The sequence below is a fragment of the Macaca fascicularis genome, chromosome 1 (genome assembly GCF_037993035.2).
Source record: "Macaca fascicularis isolate 582-1 chromosome 1, T2T-MFA8v1.1".
Taxonomy (NCBI): Eukaryota; Metazoa; Chordata; class Mammalia; order Primates; family Cercopithecidae; genus Macaca; species Macaca fascicularis.
In genome coordinates, this window is record NC_088375.1 from 224,087,657 (window position 1) to 224,096,428 (window position 8,772).

At 56.0% G+C, this 8,772-nt stretch overlaps 1 long non-coding RNA gene across 1 annotated transcript; it reads left to right on the forward strand.

Moving 5' to 3' along the window:
• Nucleotides 1-618: 618 nt before the first annotated feature.
• On the forward strand, nt 619-5,807 carry LOC141408863 (uncharacterized). Its single transcript, XR_012426320.1, has 3 exons — nt 619-721; nt 2,541-2,597; nt 5,720-5,807. It is a non-coding gene; the product is annotated as an uncharacterized lncRNA (long non-coding RNA).
• The last annotated feature ends 2,965 nt before the right edge of the window (nt 5,808-8,772 follow it).

Genomic DNA, 8,772 nt, shown 5'->3' on the forward strand with positions numbered 1-8,772 from the left:
GCTCACAGGCTGTGTTCTCTTCCAGAGTGGGTTAAGTGAAAACCTTGCCAGTCACCTCTCCCGGTCCCCCTCCCCTCCGTCCTGGCTTTCGTGATAGAGACACTGGCCAGGAAGCCCCCCCCATGGTGCTATTTACCTGACACCTCAGTGGGTTTGGCAGGTGCTGATTCATTCCCTGAACCATTTCCCCCAGGACAACGAGCAGGCCAGGGAAGACCCCCGGGCCTCTGAGCAGCCCCATTCGAGCCTCTCACTGGCCTCTCTTCAGGGCCTGGGGTGACTGCTGCAGCGAGGACCCCCCGGGGACCAGAGCAGCCTTGGCTGGGCCTCCTCTTCATGTCTCCTTTCCTGGGTGCTGTGGGCAGCTCCTGCAGGAAAGGAATGCTAACGATCTGCTGGTGTAGTAAGCTGGCACCGCACCCAGGCAGGGGCCGCACAGCGCCAGGGCCTAGTAAAGACGCTGGCGAGGGCTCCATTCCCCGTGCCCGGTGTTTCCTCCGGCCGGATTGGCATGCAGCCTTCAGCTTGGCCTGAGGCGGCATGAGGAAGAAGTGGCATCCTCCACCGGCCCCAGCCTGGCCAGCCTGGGGGACAACACCGCCCTCCTCCTCCCTCCAGCTCCAGCCAGGAGGACCATGGTGGCCATAAGTATTTCATAACATCTTCTGAAAGGAGACACGGAGTGGGCTGAGGACGGCGGCATCCCAGAGCGTGGCTGTTGGTCAGTAGCCCCAAGCTGGGGAGACCCGGTTTCACCTCCCCAAGCCTCATTTCCTCCTCCGTAAATGAGGGCACGAACACTGGTGCCTCCTACAGGGTTTCTGTTGCCATTTAATGAGATGGGTTATAAAACCGGCTTCGCTCTGCCTGGGACGCGGTCAGCCCTCCATAAACACTAGCAATTAATGGTGGTGCTGGTGATAGTAGCAGCAGTAGTAGTAGTACTGGTAGTAGTAGTAGTGGTGACAGTATAGGCCCTACCCCATAGGTGGTTGGAGGCATCAGTGAGACAGTACAGCCCCTGACAGATAGTAACTGCTCAGCAAATGCTAGCTGTCATTATTATTGCCATTACCATTATTTCCCAGTGCACTGAGGTGGAGCCTCACCCTGCTCTTGCTACTAAGGGATCCCGAGGATGCTGCCACCTGCTAAGTCCAGCCCGTCCTTCTAGAACATTCAGCAGGCCCTCTGGCCCCCTCAGTGACTCTCTTACACCTGCCCTACCGTCTTCAGGCCCCCCTTGCCATCCCCTCCCCACCCCACTCCCGCTCTCTGTCACTCACCTGTCCAGGGTTCCCCAGCATCATCCTCTCTGGGGTCTCCTAGCAAAAAAAAAAAAGGGCTTTCCAGAACCTGGCTTACACCTCCTCCCCAAGCCCGGCCTCCCCCAGGCCTGGAGTCTGACTGGATTGTAACATAGTAGCTGAATGAACTCCAGTTTCAAAGGTTAATATCAAAATCTGGAGTGGATTACCTAAAAATTACTTACAACACCATTAAAATTCTGAACTCTTTTTGTTGTGGCTGTAAATTAATTTAAAATGTCAGGTTTTTTGAGAAATCCAATAAGAAATTGAGCCAACAGAGCAATCTGCAAACTGTCTGGCAAAGAGGAAAGTGTGTCTCTTCAATCGACAAGGAAAAATATGGAGCTTAACTGGAACCATATGGCTCAGTACTTGAGAGGAGCCTGCCGGAGAGGGAGGGCGGGAGGGGAGCTCAGCTGACAGCCACACGCATGCAGCGGGAGGTGGCCGCGGTGTTGGCATTGGCGCGGTGGAGGGGCCTGGCAGACGCCTGGCACCCAGCCTACTTGGCCGCCTTGTGTCCACGGTCACCAGGCTGCCTCGGGCAGTGACTTGGTCAGTCCTTGGTCTTAACACATTCTCACCGTATCCATCCAGGGCTCCCTGGCCAACTCGGGAATCCTACCCGCACCTAGGGGAGCCCAAGCCCCCTCCCTCCAGGGAAGAACAGCCACCTGCAGGTCTTCGAGGGCTGCTTCCCTCTGTCCTCTGTGGGCTCCCTCCCGGCCAACATGTGGTCCCAATTACTCCTGAATTCCCCCAGATTTACAACACATTAAGTAATTTGTAGGTTATTTCAACTTCAATCTGCTGAAGTTGAGAAAATCAAAATTAAATTCAAACCACAAGGAAACTTCAAAGAAAGAGGAGGAAGAGAGAAGTTGAGCGCCTTCTCTTCCCCAGGTTGGCTGCGTCCCCCTTATGTCATCCTCTGAGGCTCCCAGCCAGCCCCCTGCCTGCCTTCCTCTGCCTCCTCTTCCCCGCCTTGCCTCTCTTTCCCTCCCAGGGCCCTTGCCCCTGCCTCTGGCTGGGCAGTGCCCTTGGGGTGCCCCCCTGAGTGAAGACCAGGGGCAACCTTGGGGCTCGTGCTAGGCCCTGGTTGGTTTGGCTGGGGGAGAAGTGCCTCTCTAACCCTAACACTCTCTGCTCCCACTCCCTGAGCCCCTACCCCTGCAGGCTGGGTGATTCCTGGGCTCCAAAGCCTCTCCTTGCTTTCCTGACCCATTTCAGGGGAATCTCCACCAGGACTGTTCTAGCTCCCGACATGCCTGGGACGGCTGACAGCTGGTAGGTACCACCTGGCCCCCGGGTTTAATAGCTCAGGTTACCTTATTTTGCTTTCTACCCTTTAAAACAGCCTTGTAAATAAGCAAACACTCGGTGCCAAGCACCTTCGGCACTTCGCCAGGCTGGTAAATATTTTAGTAGTGACTTGGTAACAGTTGCGTTCACTTTGATTTCCTCAGAAAGGTTCTTGGTGCTGGGGAGGGGGCCGTGGCTCTGGGAAATGATTTGCTGGCTATTTATAGCCCAACTCTGACCACGTGGCCTTTGCTCTCACCCTGTGGATCGTGTGCTGGGGTATATTTAAAGCTGGTGTAATGTTAGCCTGACACCTCTTTTGGCAAAGATGGGGAGGACTCTTCCACTTTCTCCCAAAGTGTGTGGTGGTCAAAGGGCTCCAAGGTCGGTTTGGAAACTGGACTTGTCTTCTCCAGGAATCCAAAGTGATCTGGGAGGCTGGGGCAGATGCTAGCGGTTGGGTGTGAGTTTGGGGTTGACCTCCTGCTGGCATGGTTTGCACTTGGGAAGAACCCCCAAGGAACAGAAGGTGGGCTCTGGGGCTGGGGCATATGAAACCCAGGCAGGGCTGAACTGGGGAGGCCACCTGAGATGGGTGGAGTGAAGCTGACCGTGAGAGCAGCCAGGTTGCAGGGCGAGTTAGAGGGAAATGCGACCGCTGGATGTGCTTCCTGGGCATCTAGACCTGGAGGACCCATGCCATGGGGAAAAGAGAGTGGGAGATGGGGCCAAGGCAGATTCAGACAGGGGGGCAGCTTCCAGCCAGGGCTGCTGATTTGATGCCTTGGAGGGTCCTTTCCTCTACGCCATGAGAAAGGCACCTGCAAAGCACAGGACCTCATTGCCCAGTGCCAGGAAGCTGGCATAACCCCACCCAAATTTGCCATGTCCAATGGGGCATGTGTGCCCGTAGGTTGGGCACCGGGGCAGGAGTGAGGCAGCAGGTGAGAGGCTGGCGCCTGGCTTGAATAGACTGCTCAGAGCCACAGCCAGTGGCTCCTCTGTTTTATGGGTGGTTTTAATGTACAGATGGGTTGGTTTTAAAGGGGCTCTAAATCATGGCACAGTGAGAGCCCCCACACCCCACAGCCCCCCAGGAGGCTGTACCTGTGAGTGACTGCAGTGTGGGCACAGGTGAAGTAGAAGCAAGGCCCGCCCCCTCTCACTGTGCAGTGGTGATGGACAGGTCAGGGGGAGGTGGTCCCCTCTGGCTGGGTAAGAAGGGCTCAGTGTTCAGATGAAACCCTTCCTTTTGTCCCCCTCCCCACCCACCATCCACACTGGCAGGTGGGGCCTTCCCACGTCCGGTTTACAGCCAGGGCACTGTTCGGTGACCAGCCAGCCTGCTGCCACTCCCAGCCACTTGCCCTTCCTCCTCTGGCTCCTGGCGCCATGATGCGCGCCTCCCGTCTGCACCCACGCACACCCCATTGGTGCTCAGCCGCCGTGGGCGCACATCAGGTGATCGCAGACAGTGGCAGACCCAGCTCACCTCCTTCCCGCGGGACTGGTGCCAGGGCAGTGCTCTTCCCGGAAGGCTTCCAAGCTCCCCCGGATGGCATCCTGTTGAGCCTGTTTCTGGGGTGCGGGGGCAGGCCTTTTTGGGGGGAGAGTGTCTGCCCCATGCAGCCCTGGCGCCAGCTCTTCCTAGAGGCCTGTGGCCGTAATGCCAGAGGGAGGCAGCTGGGCTGGGGCAGGAGACAGGGATGTTTGAAATGGAAGTCGAGTGAGATGGGGCCACCCTCGGCCATCACCATGACTCTGCTGGGAGCAGACACGGAGCCCTGGGCCAGTCTGAACTGGTGCTCACTGGATACCTGCTGCTTTGCTGCCCCCCCTGTGAGTGGGCCTTGATCACTTGGGCTCTCAGCACCCAGTTTGATACCTGCCTTTTAGCTGCTCCCCTGTGAGTGGGCCTTGCCCACCTGGGCTCCCAGCACCCAGTTTTCAATGTCCTTGGAAACTTGGAGGAGTTCTGGGAAGGTGATAGGAAGATAGAGGAAGCCTTCTCCGAGCACCCAGAATATTCGAGCTTGAATGGAAAGAGATCTGCCCTCAAAGGTACTCGGGCCCTAAGTCCGTGCCCTATAGGCTCCCCTTTTTCGCTGGCCCCTGTGTGGGATGGAAGGCTGCTTTAGGGAATCTTTTTCTGCCCCTTGGCCATGAGTTTGGAACTGTGTGGCACCAGAACCTTCTCGTCCTTTACTGAGCGTCTTCAAGAAACGCGTTGTTTCCTCTCCAGTTCCCCCTTGGCGTTTGAGAATAGGGGTGCCCGTCAACACTCACTCTCCTGCCTGCTCTCCCTAAAGACATGCAGTAAAGGAAGCCTCATGGTCCTCTGAGGAGTCCTCCTGGCCTCCCGAGCCGCTCAGGGGAGACAGCAGCTGTGACAGCTGACGACCCACTTCAGTGCAGGTTGCGGAGGGGCGGGGCCAAGATGCAGGTGTCTGCCCAGACACAGTGGATGCCTGGTTCCAAAATTTCCATAGATGCCTGTGTCCTCTTAAGGAGCAGAAGCTCTGCTGTGCCTCAGTTTCCCTAGGTGGCCTCTGTCAACAGGTGCTCAGGGTAAAAGATACAGCAGGAGAAGCACAGGAAAAGACAGTGGAGAGTGGCAGCTGGGCGGACCCAAAGAGGCCGCCCTGGCCCCTCTTCTTCCCCTCGGCATGGTCCCGCCTCTGCTTCCTAGCAGGCAGGTCAGGCAGCAAAAAGGCAGTTGGCCTCCACCACGACCCAGAGATCTGCTGGGCTGAAGCTGCCCGAGGCCTCCCCAGGCCTGCCAGATCCGATAGAGGCTGGGGCCGTCCACTTCCTGGTTTGCAGGTCAGTGCCTGCAGGTCAGTGGCGAGGTGCAGATTAGGAGGGGAGGTCGCTGGCCTACCCTCCACCCTCGTCCAGCTCCCCCATGGGCTCTGATGGCAAGGGGGCCACGCTGGCAGGTAGCCAGTTGCCCTGTTTCTCCTTGATGCCTGCATGGAACCAGTCCTGGTTTCAAGCTCCCTGCGAGCCGGGAATGGAGGAGATCCTATGAAAATGATGATATGTGACAATCAGTCACAGCAATTAGTGTTTTGGTTAACAGGCCTTTTTTGTTTTCTCTCACCCAGACAGAATGTCACAAATAAATCCTCTCCTGCATTTGCATATTAATTGGATCGGAGACGTCAAGCATCTTTCATTAAAGAAAATGATCTGCATATTTGGAGACATAAAATAGTTATTTTGATGGGTTTTTTTTTTCCCTAAGATCAGGGGGTGGGGGAGGTAGGTGATAGGAGCAGTAGAAATTGAGGTAGAGTGAAGGAAAGCCAGCCAGCCCCTCTGTCTGGAGTTAACCCTGTGGGGTCTGGAGTTGATGGCCAAGCTTGGCCAGAAAGATAATTAATACGCAAATAAATCAAGGAGTCAAGGGGCCCCTGGGCACCGGGCAGTTGCCTGAGGCTCAGGAACCCAGCTTGGCTCCTGTGCAGAAGGGAACCCCGCCAGAGTTACAGGCGAGAAGGCAGAATGAGGGCCCTGTGTGGCTTTGCTCTTAAATCCCTCCCTTCAGAGCTGGTTGTGGCTCTGAGCAGTGTGAACTTCCCTGGGACAGTGGGCGGTAGGCAGGGCGTGGGGTAACCTGGAGCCCTTGGCCGGGCCCACGCGGCTCCCATGCCTGTCTCTCCCCTTGGTCCCTTGACCAGCCCTAACCCTCCAGCTTCCACTCTCCCTCCCTCAGCTCGCCCACCGGCATCCACTTCCTCCCCACTCTGACCTTGGGCTTCCCTGCGCCCTTCTCATTCTTTGCCAGCCGTCCTCCCTCTCCCCAGATGGAAAGTTTTCTGGGGGCAGCAGAAGCAATGCCTGGAGTCATTATCACATGTACTCGAAATAACCCAGAAAGCTGCTGGGCCCATATTAGGGCATGAGTCCCGTGGAAAGCCAAGCGAATGTACGGTTTTTGATAGGCAAATGGGACTGCCCAAGTCTTCCCACCTTCCCCTCCAGCCTTACACTCCAGGGCCTTGGTGGCTGCTTTAGTCAGTTTTCAGGGCAGGCAGCAGGGGCGGCCTCCTCTAGACATTTCTGAGCTCCCCCAGGCTCCTTGGGGAGCACAGTGTGGGGGCTGGTCAGTGCTCCCAGTCTCTGCCATCACCAGCCCCAAAGGCATGATTCCTAGTTACCATATCCTGGTTAGAAAAGTGTTCAGCAATGTTGATGACAATGATCACAATGACGACTGGCACCACGTTTTCCACATAGAAATGTGTAGACACTGTGCTAGGAGCTTTACCCTCATCGCCTCCCCAAACCCTCACCACAGCCCTCTGCGACAGGCACGATCATTGCGTGCATTTTATAGACAAGGAAATTGAACCTCGGAGAGGCCAGATCACATACCCATTGGTACCCAGACCTCAGAACTTGCAGCCGGATCTGAGCTCTCTGTGGCCAGGTCACAGGTCCTCTGGGCAGAGCAGTGGGGACCGGCAGCCGTCTGGCTCCTGGTTTGATCCCAGCTGACTATTCTTTTTGTGCGTAAACACGCTGCACCCTGCTGCTGTCAGAGGACTTGTGTTCAGGCTCTGTATCTCTGCACTGCTGGCCTCTTCACCACACCAAGAAGACAAGATTTATCTCCTCTCAGGGGCTGGGAGCTGCCTCTAGTGGCTTCTGTGGGCCTTGGAACCCTGGAGGTGCCTGTTCCAGGCCTGTGGGGATCCCCCGTGCTCTTTGTGTGCAGTTTTTCCTTGGAATGTTGAAGTGCCCGGTTCCTCTATTCCCATACCCTGCTGCCTCTTTTCTCACTATGCCAGGCTCTGGGACCCACGGGCTTCAGGACTGGGCAGTACCTGAGGGCAAGGCCCAGTTCCCTGGCTGAATTGAGTTGTGCATCTGCTCACCTGAGCCCTCCTTCCCCATGCCCTACAGGTGGCCAGCCTCTCCTCGTGCTCCAGGTGGACCCGGGTGTCCCTTAGAAACTTGTTTGGTGCCACCTTCCCCACAGCACTACTTCTTAGGGATCCCTTCTCCCAAGCACTCAGATTCTAAATGCATGGCGTGTGCAGCCTTAGGCTATCACCTTGAACTTCAGGGTCCCTTGTCTTGGGCTACCATTCTCCACGGTGCGTGGACAGGTTGCAGCTTTCAGGTCTAAAGGAAAGGCAGTGGGGTACGGTCAAAAGAACGACGGCTTTTGATTCAAATAGAAGAGAAACAGCCTTACTGTTCTTCAGAGCTGTGCCCTGCCAGCAGACCTCCCTTCTCCGAACCTCAGGCTCTCCCCTTGCAAGAAAAGGGCAGGGGGCCTGTAATCCCAGCACTTAGGGAGCCGGAAGCGAGCAGATTGCTTGAGGTCAGAAGTTCGAGACTAGTCTGGCCAACATGGTGAAACCCCACCTCCACTAAAAGTAAAAAAATTAGCCAGGTGTGGTGGCGAGTGCCTGTAATCCCAGTGACTCGGGAGACTGAGGCACAATTGCTTAAACCCGGAAAACAGGGGTTGCAGTGAGCCGAGATCACACCAAGGAATTTGATGGCTTTATCAGAAATACCAAATGCACTCCAGCCTGGGCGGCAGAGCAAGAGAGACCCTGTCTCAAAAAAAAAAAAAAGGAAAGAAAGAAAGAGGCAATAATTCCTCTTGTGGGTAAGGGTCTACAGAATAATTCGGCTCCTTCAGGTTAAGTGCCCAGTCACAGCTGTGGGATAGAGCAAGCTCCTGCAGATGCCAGTGGAGAGGTTGGTGGGCCTGGGTCTGCTGCCCACTCCCCAGTGGGTCAGGACTCCAGCAGGGTCTCCCGGGCTGAGGGATGGAGGTGATTGTGTCCCAAGGCACTGGTAGCTCTGCCCAGCCTGTTCCTTTCCCACCCTCTGGCCCTCAGTGACTTTGGCTGCATGCACCTCTGGCAGGGCAGAACCAGAAGTGGGGACCTAGTGGCCTTCCAATTTGGGGTTCTTGGAGAAGGGGCCTGGCATGCCCTCCTCGGTGAGAAGGTGGACAGGCTGGGTGTTTTATGGAGTCTAGGGGAGTCCTGCGGCAGCTGTATCTGTTAAATGCCAAGAAGCCAAGTTGGTTTAATATGATTGTAGCTGCTGCTTTGATAAATCAAAATAATTAAAAATAATAAATTTGATTCCTCAACCAACAGGCTGTGTGTGGGCGCAGGGCCTGGGCTGC